Source organism: Tamandua tetradactyla, chromosome X (genome assembly GCF_023851605.1).
Source record: "Tamandua tetradactyla isolate mTamTet1 chromosome X, mTamTet1.pri, whole genome shotgun sequence".
Taxonomy (NCBI): domain Eukaryota; kingdom Metazoa; phylum Chordata; class Mammalia; order Pilosa; family Myrmecophagidae; genus Tamandua; species Tamandua tetradactyla.
The window spans coordinates 29970654-29987046 of record NC_135353.1 but is presented as its reverse complement, the minus strand read 5'-3'; the positions used below and the strand labels follow the sequence as shown (position 1 = coordinate 29987046).

Below are 16393 nucleotides of genomic sequence, written 5' to 3'. Positions count from 1 at the left end.
ATCCATATGCAAAATAATGAAAGAGGATCCATATCTCACACCTTATACAAAAATTAATTCAAAATGTATCAAAGACCTAAACATTAGCCTTAAGACCATAAAACATTTAGAAGGAAATGTAGGAAAATATCTTATAAATCTTGTGATGGGAGGTGGTTTCCTAGATCTTACACCCAAAGCACGAGCAATGAAAAAAGAAGTAAATGGGATCTTCTCAAAAGTAAACACCTTTGTGCATCAAATAACTTTGTCAAGAAAGTAAAAAGGCAACCTATACAATAGGAGGCAATATTGGGAAACCACATATCAGGTAAGGGTTTAATATCCAGAATATATAAAGAAATTCTACAACTCAACAACAAAAAGACAAACAACACAATTAATAAAATGAGCTAAAGACATGAACAGACACTTTTTAGAAGAGGAAATACAAATGGCTAAAAGGCACATGAAAAGATGTTCAACTTCTCTGGCTATTATGGAAACGCAAATCAAAATCACAAAGTCATATCACCTCACACCCACTAGAATGGCCATTATTAAAAAAAAAATGAAAAGCACTGGACAGGATGTGGTTAAAGAGGCACACTTATCCACTGTTAATGGGAATGTAAAATAGTGCAACTGCTCTGGAAGGCAGTTTGGTGATTCCTCAGAAAGCTAAGTATAGAATTGCCATATGATTCAGCAATCCCATTACTAGGTATATATTCAGAGAAACTGAAGGCAGAACACAAATGGACATTTGTGCACCAATGTTTATTGCAGCATTATTTATGATTGCCAAGAGATGGAAATAATCCAAATGTCCATCAGTGGACGAGAGGCTAAACAAGCTGTAATATATACATATGATGGAATATTACACAGCTGTAAGACAGAATAAAGTCTTGAAGCATGTAACAATGTGGATGAACCTTGAGGACATTATGCTGAGTGAAATGACCCAGAAACGAAAGAAAAAAATACTGTATGGTCTCACTATTATGAACTAAGATTAATGAGCAAACATGGAGAGTTAAAATTGAGAACACAGGATATTAGGAGATAGAAAGAGGGTAGAGATTGGATAATTGATGCTAAAGGAGTACAGAATGTTCAATAGGATTGATTGTATAGATCCGGAAATAGATAGAACAATACTATCTCATGGCAGCATAATATTGTAAGAACACTGAACAAAGATGAGTGTGAGTATGCCTTAATGAGGAAGGTTGGGGCATGTATGACACCAGAAGGAAAGATAGAAGATAAAGACTTGACTGTATAATTTTGCATAATCTAAATTGGTCAATAATAGCAACTACATGCACAGATATAAAAATGTTTTTGCGTGAGAGAGAACAAAATGAATGAAAATATTGTAAGGTGTTGAAAATGGGGTGGTATATATACGGGAGAAAAATATAATCAATGCAAACTAAGGTCTGCAATCAATAGTAATTTTGTAATATGCTTCCACAGAATGTAACAGAGGCACTATGCCAAAACTAAATATCAACAAATGGGGGATATGGGAGAGGGGTATGGGGTTCTTTGCAGAAGAAAAGGAAATGTCTTCATATAGATTATGGTGGTGAAGGCATGGCTATTTCCTTAGGTTGAATTGTATGATGTGTGAATAAAACTGTTTGAAAAAGAACAGAAAGAAACGAGTGCTAGAGAAAATGTGGAGAAAGAGATGTATCTATTCACTGTTGGTAGGAAACCTGAGAGGTGCAGCCTCTTGAAGGGCAGTGTGGTGGTTCCACAGGAGACTAGGGCTGGGGTTGCCATATGATCTTGCAACCTCATTGCCCAGTATGTACCTGGAGGAACTGAGAGTCGGGACATGAATGGATGTCTGCACAGTGGTGTTTATGGAGGCAGTGTTCACTATTTGCAATGGATGGAGGTGGCCTAAGAGTACAATGACTAAGGAATGAAAGGGGGAACTGTCGTGTTTATGTATAACTGACTACTGAGTGGATTCAAGAAGGAATGAGCTAGGTGATTGAACCTTAAGGACAGTATGTTGACTGAAATGTCAGAAACAAAAAGACAAATATTATGGCTCACTCATATGGACTAACTATAACATACTAACTCGAACAATTGAAGTCAAGACCATGAGTTATCAGTTTGGGACCTATTGTAAAGATTCCTAGATTGTAAGTTCTTGCAGAAGTCATGCATATTTAGGAGTTATAACTATTATTTCTAAATTCTGAGATGCTGAGCTATTTGTATATAACCAGGTCATTCCCTTAAACTTTGGGTATTTATGTGACACTTGAGACTCAGAGCTATAGCACTGAAGTTATGAAAGTCAGCATTACCCCATTCAGAAACTGTTTTATAAAAAAGCTGAAAAAGTGATGAAACTTTGACTACAGATATGGATGAAGCTGATTTGGATAGGACTAAGGTAAACCAGAATATTGAGTAGAGGATGATATGTCTCATATTTTCAAATTTCAACTTCTGTGTGAGACAAAGGAAAGAGATTTTCTTTGGTTCAAAATATATATTTTAGGTAGCAAATCATCTAATTTAACTTGTATGGTCAATTGGCTTGAACGCCATAATTGCATGGAATCTTGAATAGGGCATGAGACCTTGTTGGCTTCTACAGGTTAGTGTGATGCTCTGATAGACCCCAGAGTAATTTGGGCAGAGAATAAAGAGTGTTTGCAAAGTCCCCTTGGGGGACTGGGATGAAAGGAGGAAATAGTAAGCCTCCTCATCTAGGGAATTCCTGATTTTCTTGCAGGCAGTGAGGACAACCAATTCAATAGGCTGAGCCCTCAATCTTGGGGCTCACCCCAATGAAGCTTATTCCTGCGATGGAGAGGCTGAGCCTACTGATGATTATGCCTAAGAGTCATCCCCAGAGAACCTCTTTTGTTGCTCAGATGTGGCCTCTCTCTCTAAACCAACTAGGCAGGTGAACCCACTGCCCTTCCCAGAACGGAACATGACTCCCCGGGGGGTGCAAATCTCCCTGGCAATGTTTGACCTGACTCCTGCTGTGAGCCAGGACCCAGCATCATGGGATTGAGTAAGTTCTTCTTGACCAAAAGGGAGAAGAGAGAAATGAGACAAGATAAATTTTCAGTGGCTGAGAGATTTCAAACGGAGTCAAGAAGTTATTCTTATGCATTATATAGATATCCCTTTTTAGTTTATGGTACATTGAAATGGCTGGGGGGAAGTACCTGAAACTGTTGAGCTGTGTTTCAGTAGCCTTGATTCTTTAAGACAACTGTATAAATATATAGCTTTCACAATATGAATGTATGATTGTAGGGAAAAAAGACCTACTTTGATTGGGGTGGATCACATCTCAAAAGAAATAAGCTAGTCAAAAGTGTCCTGCCCACAACAGGTCTGTACCCACAGGAATGGATTAAAAGAACATGGCATTTTCTGGGGTACATAAGAGCTTCAATCTAACACAGGTGTGTATTATTTCTTTCTTTTGCCTAATTTCTCTGGCCAGAATTTCCACCACAATGTTGAATAACAGTGGTGACAGTGATCATTCTTGTCTTGTACTAGATCTAAGAGGGGAAGCTTTCTATGTTTCACCATTGGGTTTGATGGTAGCAGTGGGCTTTTTAATTTATGTCCCTTGTCATGTTGATAAATTTTCATTCTATTCCAGGATTAAGTATTTTTTTTCGGGAAGGAGTGCTAGATTTTGTCTCAAATACCTTTTCTGCATCAATTGAAATGACTATGTGGCTACTCCCTTCATTTTGCTAATGTGCTCTATTGCATTAATTGATTTTCTTATGTTGAACCACCTTGGTAAATGAGATAAATCCCACTTGCTCATGCTGTATAATTCATTTAATGGGACTTTGCTAACATTTTTTTTTTTACATCTATGTTCATAAAAGAAAAAACTAGTCCATAATTTTTTTCTTGTGGTATCTGTTTCTAGCTTTGTTATTAGAGTAATATTGGCCTTAGAATGAGTTAAATAGTGTTCCCTCATTTTCAATTTTTGGGAAGAGTTTGAGCAGGATTGGTATTAATTCTTTCTGGAGTGTTCAATAGATTTCACCTATGAAGCCATCTGGTACCGGGCTTTTCTTTGTCGGAGGATTTTTGATGACTGATTCAATCTCTTGTAATTGGTCAGCTGAGGTCTTCTATTTCTTCTCGAGTCAGTGTAGGCTGTTTGTATACTTCTAGGAATTTATCCATTTCATCTAGCATGTCAAATTGTTGGCATAAATTTGTTCATAGAATCCTCTTATGATCCTTTTTACTTCTGTGGTGCCAGTAGCAATGGTTCCATCTTATTTCTGATTTTAGTTATTTGCATATCTTTGTCAATCTAGCTAAGGGTTTGTCAATTTTATTGATCTTTACAAAGAACCAACTTTAGTTTTGTTAATGCATTCTGTTGGTTTCTGAATTCTCTATTTCATTTGTTTCTGCTATAATGTTTGTTTTTCTTTTCTTCATCTTCCTTTGGGTTTGGTTTGTTGTTCTTTTTCTGGTACCTCCAGATATCCAGTTAGGTCTTTGATTTTAGCTCTTCTTTTTTCATGTAAGAATTTAGTAATATGAACTTCCTTCTCCTTTGCTGTATCCATCAATTTTGAGATGTTGTTTTTTTGTTTTATTTTCTCACAAGATATTTACTGATTTCTTTCTCTTTCTTCTTTGACCCGCCATTGTTAAAGACTGTATTATTTAACTTCCATATATTTGCAGATTTTCCAATTCCCTACCTATTATGATCTCCAGCTTCTTTCCATTATGGTCAGAGAAGGTGCTTTGCATAATTTGAATATTTTAAAATTTATTGAGACTTGTATTGTGACCTAGCATATGGTGTCTCCTGAGAATAATCCATGTGGATTCGAGAAGAATGTATGCCCTGCTCTTTTGGGGTGAAATGTTCTTTATAGGTCTGTTAGGTCTAGTTCTTTTATCATATTATTCAATTTCTCTGTTTCCTTATTGACCTTCTGTCTAGATGTTCTATCTACTGATGAGAGTGGTTATTCTAGTTTCCAAGCTGCTGGAATGTGATACACCAGAAATGGAACAGCTTTTAAAAAGAGGAATTTATTAAGTTTCAAGTTTACATATTCTAAGGCTGTGAGAATATCTGAATTAAAGCAAGGCTATAGAAATGTCCAATCTAAGGCATCCAGGGAAAGATACCTTTGTTAAAGAAGGCCAATGACATTCAGGGTTTCTCTCTGAACTGAAAAGGCACATGGTGAACATGGCAACTTCTGTTAGCTTTCCCTCCAGGCTTCTTGTTTCCTGAACCTCCCCTTGGGGACATTTTCCTTCTTCATCTCCAAAGGTCTCTGGTTGCGTGGGCTCTAAAGCTTTTTCTAAAATGGTTCCCTCTTAAAGGGCTCCAGTAAACAAACCCCATTTTGAATAGGGTGGGTCACATCTCCATGGATAATCAGAAAGCTCCCACCCAGCAATATTGAATGAGGATCAAAGGACATGGCTTTTCTGGGGTACATAACAAATTCAAGCCAGCGCAATCGTGTATTGAAGTCTCCAACTATTATCACAGATGTGAATTTTCTCCCATCAGTTTTGCCGGTTCTAGCCTCATCTTTTGGAGCACCCTGGTTAGGTGCATAAATATTTATGATTGTTATTTCTTCTTGGTAGATTGCTCCTTTTATTAAAATATAGTGTCTTTCTTCATTTCTTGTAACAGTGTTTAACTTAAATCTGTTTTGTCTGACATTAATATAGCTACCTGAGCTCTTTTTTGGTTTTTATTTGTGTGGGTAATATTTTTCCATCCTTTCACTTTTGAGCTATTTGTGTCTTTACATCTAAAGTGAGTCTCCTATAAATAATGGAGAATTGGATCATGCTTTTTAAAAACCCAGTCTTCTAATTGGCATCTTTTGATTCGTGAGTTTAATCCATTAACATTAAGAGTTATTACTGTAAAGGCAGTACTTTCTTCAACCATTTTAACCTTTGGTTTTTATATATCTCATCTATTTTTGTCTCTCTTTTCCTTTATTGCAGTGTCCTTTTCTGTACAGTTGATATTTTGTGATGTACATAACTGATCCCTTTCTCATTTCTGTTTTTGTATATTTTAAAAATTATTTCTTTGTGCTTACCTTAGAGTTTTTATTACATGACCTACATCTATAACCTACTGATTTGAAAAGATACCAAACTTAGCTTCAATAGTATATACAATCTTTGCTCCCATAACCCCACAATTCTCCTCTTTATGTTGTTTCTCTCCCACATTACCTCTTTATACTTAGTGTCCATTATCAGGAAATATGACTTTTCTTGTTCAATTGTATTCTGACTCTTACAGGTATTAAAGAGTAGAGTTATATACTTAAGATACAGTACTTTTTGGATTTGCATTTATCTATTTAGTTACCTTTACTGAAGATCTTCATTTGTTCACATTACTGCAAGTCATCACTCTCTCCTGTCTTTTTCTTTTGACCTGAAGAACTCCCTTTAGTAATTCTTGTAGAGCAGGTCTTTTATTGACAAACTCTCTCAGTCTGTTAGTCTGTGAATGTTTTAAATGCCCCCTCATTTTTGAATGGCAACTTTGCTGGATAAAGAAATTTGGACTGGCGGTTTTCCTCTTTCAGTACTATATATATATGTCATACTACTCCATTCTTGCCTCCATGGATTCTGATGAGAAATCAGCACTTAGTCTTATTGAGGATTCCATGTATGTGGTGAATCACTTTTGCCTTGATGGATTCAGAATTCTCTCTTTAATTTTGCCATTTGATGTCCTGATTAGTATGTGTTTTGGAGTAGGTTTATTAGGGTTTATTCTGTTTGGAGCATGTTTCATTTCTTGGACATATATATTTATGTCTTTCAAAAGACTTGGGGAATTTTTGGCCATTATTTCCTTAAATATTCTTTCTGCCCCCTTTACCATCTCTTTTCATTCTCTGACGCCCATGATGTATGTTTTATGCTTCATCCTTTCACTCAAGTCCCTGAGACATTCATCAATGTTTTCTATTCTTTTCTATATTTGTTCTTCTGACTGTATGGTTTTTATTGCCCTGCCTTGTAGTTTGCTGATTCTTTCTTCTTCATGTTAGAATCTGCGGCTGTATGCCTTTATTGTGCCTTCCATCCCCATAATTACTGTTATGTTTCCTTTTAAACTTTCAAATTCTTATTTTTGCTCATATATGGCCTTCTTAATATCCTTTAGCTCTATAGCCACCATTACTTTATTTCTATCCATATTTTCTTCATCTCTTTGAACTGATAAAGGAGATTTGTTTGAACATATTTTATCAGTTGTTCCAAATTCTGAGAGTCCTCTGAGGTTTTATTTTTCCCCTTGGCTAAGTCATATGTTCCTGTTTCTTAGCATGGCTTGTAAAATTTGGCTGATCTGTTCTCATTGAATTATTTTGATGAGTTGACTCTAAATTTTGTTTCTCCCTCTTGCGTAGGATTTTACATAGTTAGGCTTTGTGTTCAGGCTCTTCTTTGACACTTGGTCCAACTTATTTGGGATCTCTAGAGTAGCCTGTGTTTAACTCTTCATGTTTTCTCAGCTCTTTTACATCTGATTTTTGACCTGGTGATGTGGTACAGTTTTTAAGATTGTCCTTTTTTATGCATCTACTTCATATTCAGAAAAAAAATCTTCATTTCCTGTTCTTTTTCCAAGACTCTTCATCTGTACTGTTTGTTTTTGTGCAGAATTTTCTTCCCTGATCCCATAATTTGTTTAAATTTTCTCCCTCGCTCCCCATTACATTACTCTTTTCAGTTCAGGGACCTGCCCTGCCCTATAGCAGTCCAGTCCCCTTTTCTCTGTGAAGTTTTTCTGCCTCTAGTTTCTTTCACATTAGGTTATCCTGCCCTGGGAAATCAGATGGGGGTCAATCTGGAAAGGTTTGTTTTGCATTTAGCTGGTCAAGCAAACCAAGACTGGATTGATTGGGTGTGCCTGTTGCCAATAACTCTGCCACAGTCTCTTTTTTACCTGGGGGCACCTCTGTATGCAGCACTTCTCAGCTGCTTATGTTCAGTCCTGGTTCTCTGGAGACTTGGGTCCCTGTGCCTGGATATGGGTGGGGTTCTAACTCACTGCTATGAGTGGTTCTATGATCTTCAACCATGGCAGGAAGGACCTGGGCCATGCTGCCTCTGTGCAACTCCTAAGCTGTGTGAGATCAAGGGAGAGATTGTGTCTGGACTGACAGATCTGGGACGTAAATCTCCAGCCTGATCTTTGTGACTATTTTTCCCTTTGATTCAGCATTTGTGGAGTCCTTCTCCAGTCTCTATCATATTACAGAGTTCTAAGGAAATAGGATTTGTCCTTTTATTAGTTGATTCTGAGCCAAAAATATTCCAGGGGATGTCTTATGTCACCATGTTGATGACATCATAAATCCTCCTGATCATTTTTATTGGGAGAAAAATTGGAGGTATTCTCTGCCTAATGATGGAAGATAAACATCAAACTGTTTTGCACTTTTGTTAACAAATTCAATTTTTAAAAAACCTGTTAAATACCTGTAAAATGGGGGTAATATATGTATCTACTACCAAGACTGGCTATAAAGGAATAAATTAGTTAATTTTGTAAAGTATTTAGAAGAGTGTAAGCACACAGCAATCCCTATTTAAGTGCTTGTCAAATGAATAAAACATAAGAAGTAAAGATAATAAATTTTATTTTTTCCTTCATTTTATGCAGCCAGCATTCCCATTTATGTGCGTGTATATCAATGAGGGTAAAAAAAAAAAGAGAAGATAAGAATATGACACATAAAATCCAAAAAGACTACATGGTAGAAGAAAGTACTGTCTTTCCAGTAATAACATTAAATGTTAGTGAATTAAACTTCTAAATAAAAAAATATAGACTGGTAGAATGGATTAAAAAGCAGGACCCATCTGTATGCTGTCTATGAGAGACTCACTTTAGACCCAAAGACAAAAATAGATTAAAAGTGAAAGGTTGGAAAAAGATATTTCCTGCAAACAACAACCAGAAAAGAGTGGGAGAAGCTATATTAATATCCAACAAATTAAACTTCAAATGTAAAACAATTAAAAGAGACAAAGAGGAACAATTCATCAAGAAGACATAACAATAATAAAATTTATGTACCAAGCCAGAGTTCCTCAAAATACATAAAGCAAACACTGACAACACTCAAGGGAGAAGTAGACACCTCTACCATAATAGTTGGAGACTTCAATTCCCTGCTCTCATCAATGGATAGGCCATCTAGATAGAGGATCAATAAAGAAAAAGAGATGTTGAATAATGCAATTAATAATCTAGACTTAACAGATATCTATAGAACATTACACCACACAACAGCATAATACATATTTTTCTTAAGTGCTCATAGATCATTCTCTGGGATTGACCACATGTTGTGTCAAAAAGCAAGTCGCAATAAACTTAAAAGATGGAAATTATGCAAAACACTTTCTTGGATCATAATGGAATGAAGTTGGAAATCAATATCAGACAGAAGGCTGGAAAATTCACAAATATATAGAAGGCAAACAATACACACTTAAATGATCAATGGGTCAAGGAAGACATTACTAGATAAATCAGTAAATATCTTGAAGCAAATGAAAATGAAAACACAACATATCAAAACTTATAAGAGGCAGCAAAGATGGTGCTGAAAAGAAAACTTATTGCCTTAAATGCTTATTTAAAAAAAAAGAAAGAGCAAAAATATAGGAATTAATTGCTCACCTGAAGGAGCTAGAGAAGGAACAGCAAACTAACCCCAAAGTAAACAGAAGGAAAGAAATAACAAAAATTAGAGCAGAAATAAATGAAACTGAGAAAATGAAAATAATAGAGAGAATCAACATAACCAGATTTTGTTTATTTGAGAAAATCAATAAAATCAATGAACCCTTAGCTAGGCTGACAAAAAAAAAAGAGGATGCAAATAAATAAAATTAAAAATGGGAGGGAGACATAGCTACTGACCTTGCAGAAATAAAGGAAATAATGATAGGATACAATGAGCAAGTATATGTGAATAAACTACATAATATAGATGAAATGGACAACTTCCTAGAAAAGCGTGAAAAAACAACATTGACTGGAGAAGAAATAGACAACCTCAACAAACCAATAACAAGTAAAGACATTGACCCAGTCAATGAAAATCTTCCAAAAAATAAAAGTCCAGGACCAACTGGATTCATGTATGAATCTTACCAAATATTCATGAAAGAAATAGGACCAATCCTGTTCAAACTCTTCAAAAAAATTGCAGAAGAGGGAAAGTTACGTAATTCATTCTATGAAGCCAACATTACCTTAATACCAAAGCCAGACAAGGATGCTACAAGAAAAATAAAATTACAGACCAATCTCTTTAGAGTATAAGCGAAAATCCTCAACAAAATACTCGCAAATGAACTCTATCAGCACTTTAAAAGAATATACATCACGAAAAAGTGGGATTTATTTCAGGTATTCAAAGCTGTTTCAATATAAAAAATCAATTAATATAATACAGCATATCAATAAATCAAAGCAAAAAACCACATGATCATCTCAATTAATGCAGAAAAGGCATTTGACAAATCTCAACATCCTTTCTTTTACTTTCATACTTTATTATTTTTAATTAGCCACAAAGAGCTCTCCATCCATGTCACCTAAAGATCATTTCGCCCACTGCTCTGTTTTACTGCCACCCTCTTGTCTCTCTCCTCAGCAATTGTGAAGCAGATACCCTTTTCCTCAAGGAACTAAAATCCATGGCTTGTTGCCTTTGCCAATAGCAAAAATGTTGGAAAGCCAGGTGGCAAAGCTATTGCTGTTGGCCTCTTTCACATAAACCACAGCAAAAGAGCCAGGATATCTCTCTTGTTGGTGATCACACCAATTTATCCCAGATTACCACCCTCAGTAACCATACACAGGTTACCAGTATTGAACTTTATGAAATCAATAGTCTTGCCTGTCTCCAAATCAATTTAAATGATGTCATTCACCTTGAGGAGATCAGGGCAGTAGATGGTACAAGCATCATGGGTCACCAGATGAGGGCTTCCTTTTGCCTACAAAGATCTTCCTCTCTTTGCCCAAATTGTACTTGGCCTCCTCAGGTATAATACAATGAACAGCAAAGTGATCCTTGGAAATTCTCTCCTGTCTTGTCAATGCAGACGACAGCCATAAAACCAGCAGGATAAGTTATATCAATTTGTACCTTGCCATCAATCTTTATAAACTGCTTCATACAGATTTTCTTTACTTCATCTCTGCCAGGGCATATGTAAGTTTGTTCCTTAAGAAAATAATGAGAGGGAAACACTCTCTCAGCAATGGATGAGAAGCAAACACACCAGTCAGTTTGTCCAGCATCCAATGCTTTGGAGCTGCTACACACTTCAAATGCTTCTTTGGGCCACAAGCCATGACTGTACTAGGCACGAGAAGAGCTCAATATCCTTTCTTGATGAAAACACATCAAAGGATAGGAACAGAAGGGAACTTCCTCAACATGATAAAGGGAATATATGAGAAGCCCACAGCTAATATCATCCTCAATGGGAAAAGACTGAAAGCTCTCCCTCTCAGATTAGGAACTAGACAAGGATCCTCATTGTCACCATTGTTATTCAATATTGTGTTGGAAGTTCTAGCTAGAGCAATTACACAAGAAAAAGAAATGAAAGGCATCCAAATTGGAAAAGAAGAAGTAAAGCTTTCCCTGTTTGCAGATGTTGTGATACTATATATCAAAAATCCTGAAAAATACACAGCAAAGCCACTACAGCTAATAGGTGATTATAGCAACATGACAGGGTACAAGATCAACAACCAAAAATCAGTAGTGTTTCTTTATGTTAGTAATGAGCATTCTGAGAAGGAAATCAAGAAAAAATTCCATTTACAATAGCAATCAAAACAGTCAAATATATAGGAATACATTTAGCCAAGGCCACAAAAGCCCTGTACACAAAAAACTAAAAGAAATTGCAAAAAGAAATAAAAACACCTAATTAAAAGGAAGGGCATACTATAATCATGGATTGGAAGACTTAATATGATATGATTTTGATTCTATCCAAATTGATTTGTAGATTCAATGCAGTACCAATTAAATTCCCAACATCTTACTTTGCAAAAATAACAAAACACATAACCAAATTTATTTGGAAGTGAAGGGCACTCCAAATAGCTAAAAATATCTTGAAAAAGAGGAATGAAGTGGGAGGTCTCACAGTACCTGACTTTAAAGCAAACAGCATGTTACTGGCATAAAGTTAGATATACTGTCCAAGGGAATTGAATTGATTGTTCAGAAATAGGCACTCTCATCTATGGAAAATTGGTCTTTGATAAGGCAGTCAGGTCCACTCTATTGGGACAGAGCAGTCTCTTCAACAAATGGTGCTTGGAGAACTAAATATCCTTTTCTAGAACAATGAAAGAGGACCCATAAATCATACCTTATACAAAAATGAACTCAAAATGGATGAAAAAACCTAAACATTAGAGCTAAGAACATAAAGGTTTTAAGAGAAAATATAAGGAAATATCTTATAGATCTTGTGATCTTCTTGTATGTGACCTTACACCCAAAGAAAGAGCAATGAAATGGATAAATGGGATCTCATCAAAATTAAATGCTTTTGTGCATCAAAGGACTTTGTCAGGAAAAAAAAAAAGCAGCCTATATAAATGGGGAACAGCATTTGGAAAACACATATCAGATAAATATTAAATATCCAGAATATATAAAGAGATTTTACAACTGAACAACCAAAAGTCCAAAAAGCCAATTTAAAAAATGGGCAAAAGATCTGGACAGAAACTTCTCAGAAGAAGACATACAAATAGCTCAAAAACATATGAAAAGATGCTCAACGTCACTGGCTATTAGGGAAATGCAAATCAAAACCACAGTGAGTTATCATCTCACACCTACTAGAATGGTCATTAACAAAAAATAGAAAATGACAAGTGCTGGAGAGGATGTGGAAAAAGAGGCATACTTATTCACTGTTGGTGGAATGTAGAATGGTGAAACACTCTTGAAGGCAGTTTGGTGGTTCCTCAAGAGACTAAGTACAGAATTGCCATATGATCCAGCAATCCCATTACTAGTTATATATTTGGAGGAATTGAAGGCAAGGACACAAAGAGACATTTGTGTATCAATATTTATAGTGGCATTATTTATGATTGCCAAGGGATGGAAATAGCTCAAATGTCCATCAATGGATTAGTGGCTAAACAAGCTGGTATATACATATGATGAAATATTACACTCTTGGAAAACAGAATAAACTCATGAAGCATGTATCAACATGGATGTACCTTGAGGACAGTATACTGAGTGAAATTAGCCAGAAACAGAAGAAAAAATGTTGTATGATTTCACTTATATGTGCTAACATTAATAAGTGAATTTTGAGAGTTAAAGTTAAGAACACAGGTTACCAGGAGATTGAAAGAAGGTAAAGATTGGGCATTTGGTGCTGAAGAAATACAGAATGTGCAACAGGACTGATTGGGAAAATTCAGAAATGGATAACACAGTGCTATCTGATGGTAACACAATACTGTACGAAGCTGAGTGTGAGTATGGTTGAGTAAGGAAAGCAGAGGGCATATATGACACCAGAAGGAAACATAAAAGATGAAGAATGGAACAGTAATACTTAACGATGCTTAGAGTCAACAATGAGGGTGATTAAATATACAAATATAACTATGTTTTTGCATGAGGGCGAACAAATGAATGTCAACATTGCAAAGTGTTTAAAATGGGATGGTGTCTGGGAGAGAATGCAATCAGTGTAAACTGGGGTCTATGGTTAACAGTAACATCATAATATGCTTCCATTGGATGTGAATATGGTGAAGTCAAGGCTATGTGATTATACCAGGAACCTTTGATGTTTTACTTAAATTGGATTATATGATGTGTGAATAAAACCACTTAAAAATGAACAGAGAGATATGAGTGCTGGAGAAAATGTGGAGAAAGAGAAAGAGAGAGATGTACCTATTCACTGTTTGGTAGGGAAGTTAGAGTGGTGCAGCCTCTCCGGTGGCTATGAAGTGTGGTAGTTAGGGGTGGGGTTGTGGTTTGGTCCTACAACCCCATAGTTAGGTGTATACTTGGAGGATCTGAGAGTGGGACAAGAATGGACATTTGCACACTGTTGTTTGTGGCGGCAGTGCTCCTGATTTGCAATGGATGGAGGTGGCCTAAGGGTACATTGAGTAATGGATGGGGAATTGTGGTGTATACATACAATGGACTATTGAGTGGCTGCAATAAGGAATGAACCTGTGAGGCATGTGATAAGGTAAATGAACCTTGAGGGTAGTAAATTGAGTGAAATAATCCAGAAACAAAAAGGCAAATATTATAATGCCTCACTAATATGGACTAACTGTAATGTGCAAACTATGAGACCTGAATTCAAGTGCATAGGTTATCTATTAAGGCCTATTGTAAAGGTTCCTAGATTGTAAGCTCTTACAGAAGTCACATCTACTCCTCAGTTGTAAGTGTTATTTCTAAATTCTAAGAAGCTTAGCTCTTTGTATATAACCTGGTCACTCCCTGGAATTTCAGGTATTTGTGTGACACCTGAGACTTGGAAATAGAGTTCTGTAGCTATGAAAGTCAGCATCACCCCATAAAGCAACTGTTAAAAACATTGAAAAAGTGATCAGACTTCGATTAGAGATGAATGAAGCTGATCTGGGTAGGACTAAGGTAAATCAGACTAAAGGGTAAAGGATGATATTGACTGTATTTTGAAATTTCAACTTCTGTGTGAGTCCAAAGGAAGAGATGTTTATTTGGTGCAAAAGTTATATTTTCTGTAACACTGTCTAATTTAACTTGTATGGTTACCTTATTTGTACACCATGATTACATGAAACATTTAATAGGGAGTGAGAACTTATTGGTTTTTACAGGTTGGTGTGATACTCTGGCACATCCCAGAGTCATCTGAGCAGAAGTTTAAAAAGTATTTGCAAAGTCCCCTTGAGGGACTGGGGGGAAAGATGGTTATTAAACTTCCCCATCTGCAGAAGACCTGGTATTCTCACAAGCACTGGGAACTGCCAATTTGATGGGCTATGACCTTGATCTTGGAACTTACCCTTATCAATCTTGCTTCTGCAAAGGAGAAGCTAAGCCTACTTATGATTATGCCTAAGAGTCACCTGCAGAGAACCTCTTTTGTTGCTCAGTTGTGGCCTCTCTCTAAGCCAATTCCAAAGGTGAGCTCACTGTCTCCCTCCCCACTACGTGAGATGTGACTCCCAGGGGCATAAAACTCCCTGGCAATGGGCATCATGACTCCTGGGGTGAGCTGGACCCTGGCCTAATGGGAGTGAGAAAGTCTTCTGGACCAAAAGGAGGAAGAGAAAAGGAACAAAATAAAGTTTCAGTGGCTGAGAGATTTCAAATAGAGTCAAGAGGTCTTTCTGGAGGTTATGCAATATATAAATCCCTTTTCGGTTTGGAGGGATATTGGAGTACCTAGAGGGAAATACCTGAAAATGTTTCGTTGTAATCTAATCACCTTGATTCTTGAAAATGATGAAGATGATGGAATAACTATACAGCTTTTAAGGTGTGTTCATGTAATTGTGAAAACCTTGTAACTAACACTTCTTTATTCAATGTATGGACAGATGAGCAAAAAAAAAAAAAAAAGAAAAAAGAATAAACAAACAATAGGAGGTATGGCAGGTATGGGATGTTTTGGGTGTTCTTTTATACTTTTATTTTTAATTTTTCTAATTTTTATTAATTTGGGGGATAATGAAAGTGTTCAAAAATCAATTTGATGATGAATGCCAGCTATATGATGATACTGTGAATCACTGTACACTTTGGATGAATTTATGGTACATGAATATATAATATAACTCAAAAAAATTTTTTAAATTATTGAAGAATCCCCTTGAATTTGATCATGTGAGTAACTCCAGTAATATATCAGGAAAATGGCTGGTAGCATGTTGGGGGAATGAGGTGCCCAGGTTAATTGAAAAGCTGGGGACATTCTTTCCCCTTTGTGCAATAATGCTGCTCCTTGGCCATCCTGTCCCATGAAAATGAGCTCCTTTTTATTCCCTGATATGGGCAACAATATATACTAGGTAATATGAGGCCTCATTTATGGATGTTTAGAAATACAGCCTTTTACAAGTCCAAAGACTTTACTCTTATAGCCAGACCATTGACCCTGTTGTCCACTTGAAAAAGCTTCATGAACATCCAAAGTCTAAGCTGTCTTAAGTGCTTCTGGCTGAGCAGAATAAGCCTGGGGAGAGAGGCTAGGTTAGAGGGAGCACTGAATCATCTTAATTATTCCCTCTAACATCTCATGTCACACAGGAAAATAT

The 16393-nt window shown here is 36.3% G+C and overlaps 1 long non-coding RNA gene and 1 pseudogene across 1 annotated transcript in view; one reads left to right on the top strand and one right to left on the bottom strand.

Moving 5' to 3' along the window:
• LOC143670352 (uncharacterized) overlaps positions 1 to 16393 on the top strand; it is a 160364-nt gene that overhangs the window by 29263 nt on the left and 114708 nt on the right. The window lies entirely within an intron of this gene.
• LOC143670908 (small ribosomal subunit protein eS4, X isoform-like) lies at positions 10657 to 11422 on the bottom strand (annotated as a pseudogene).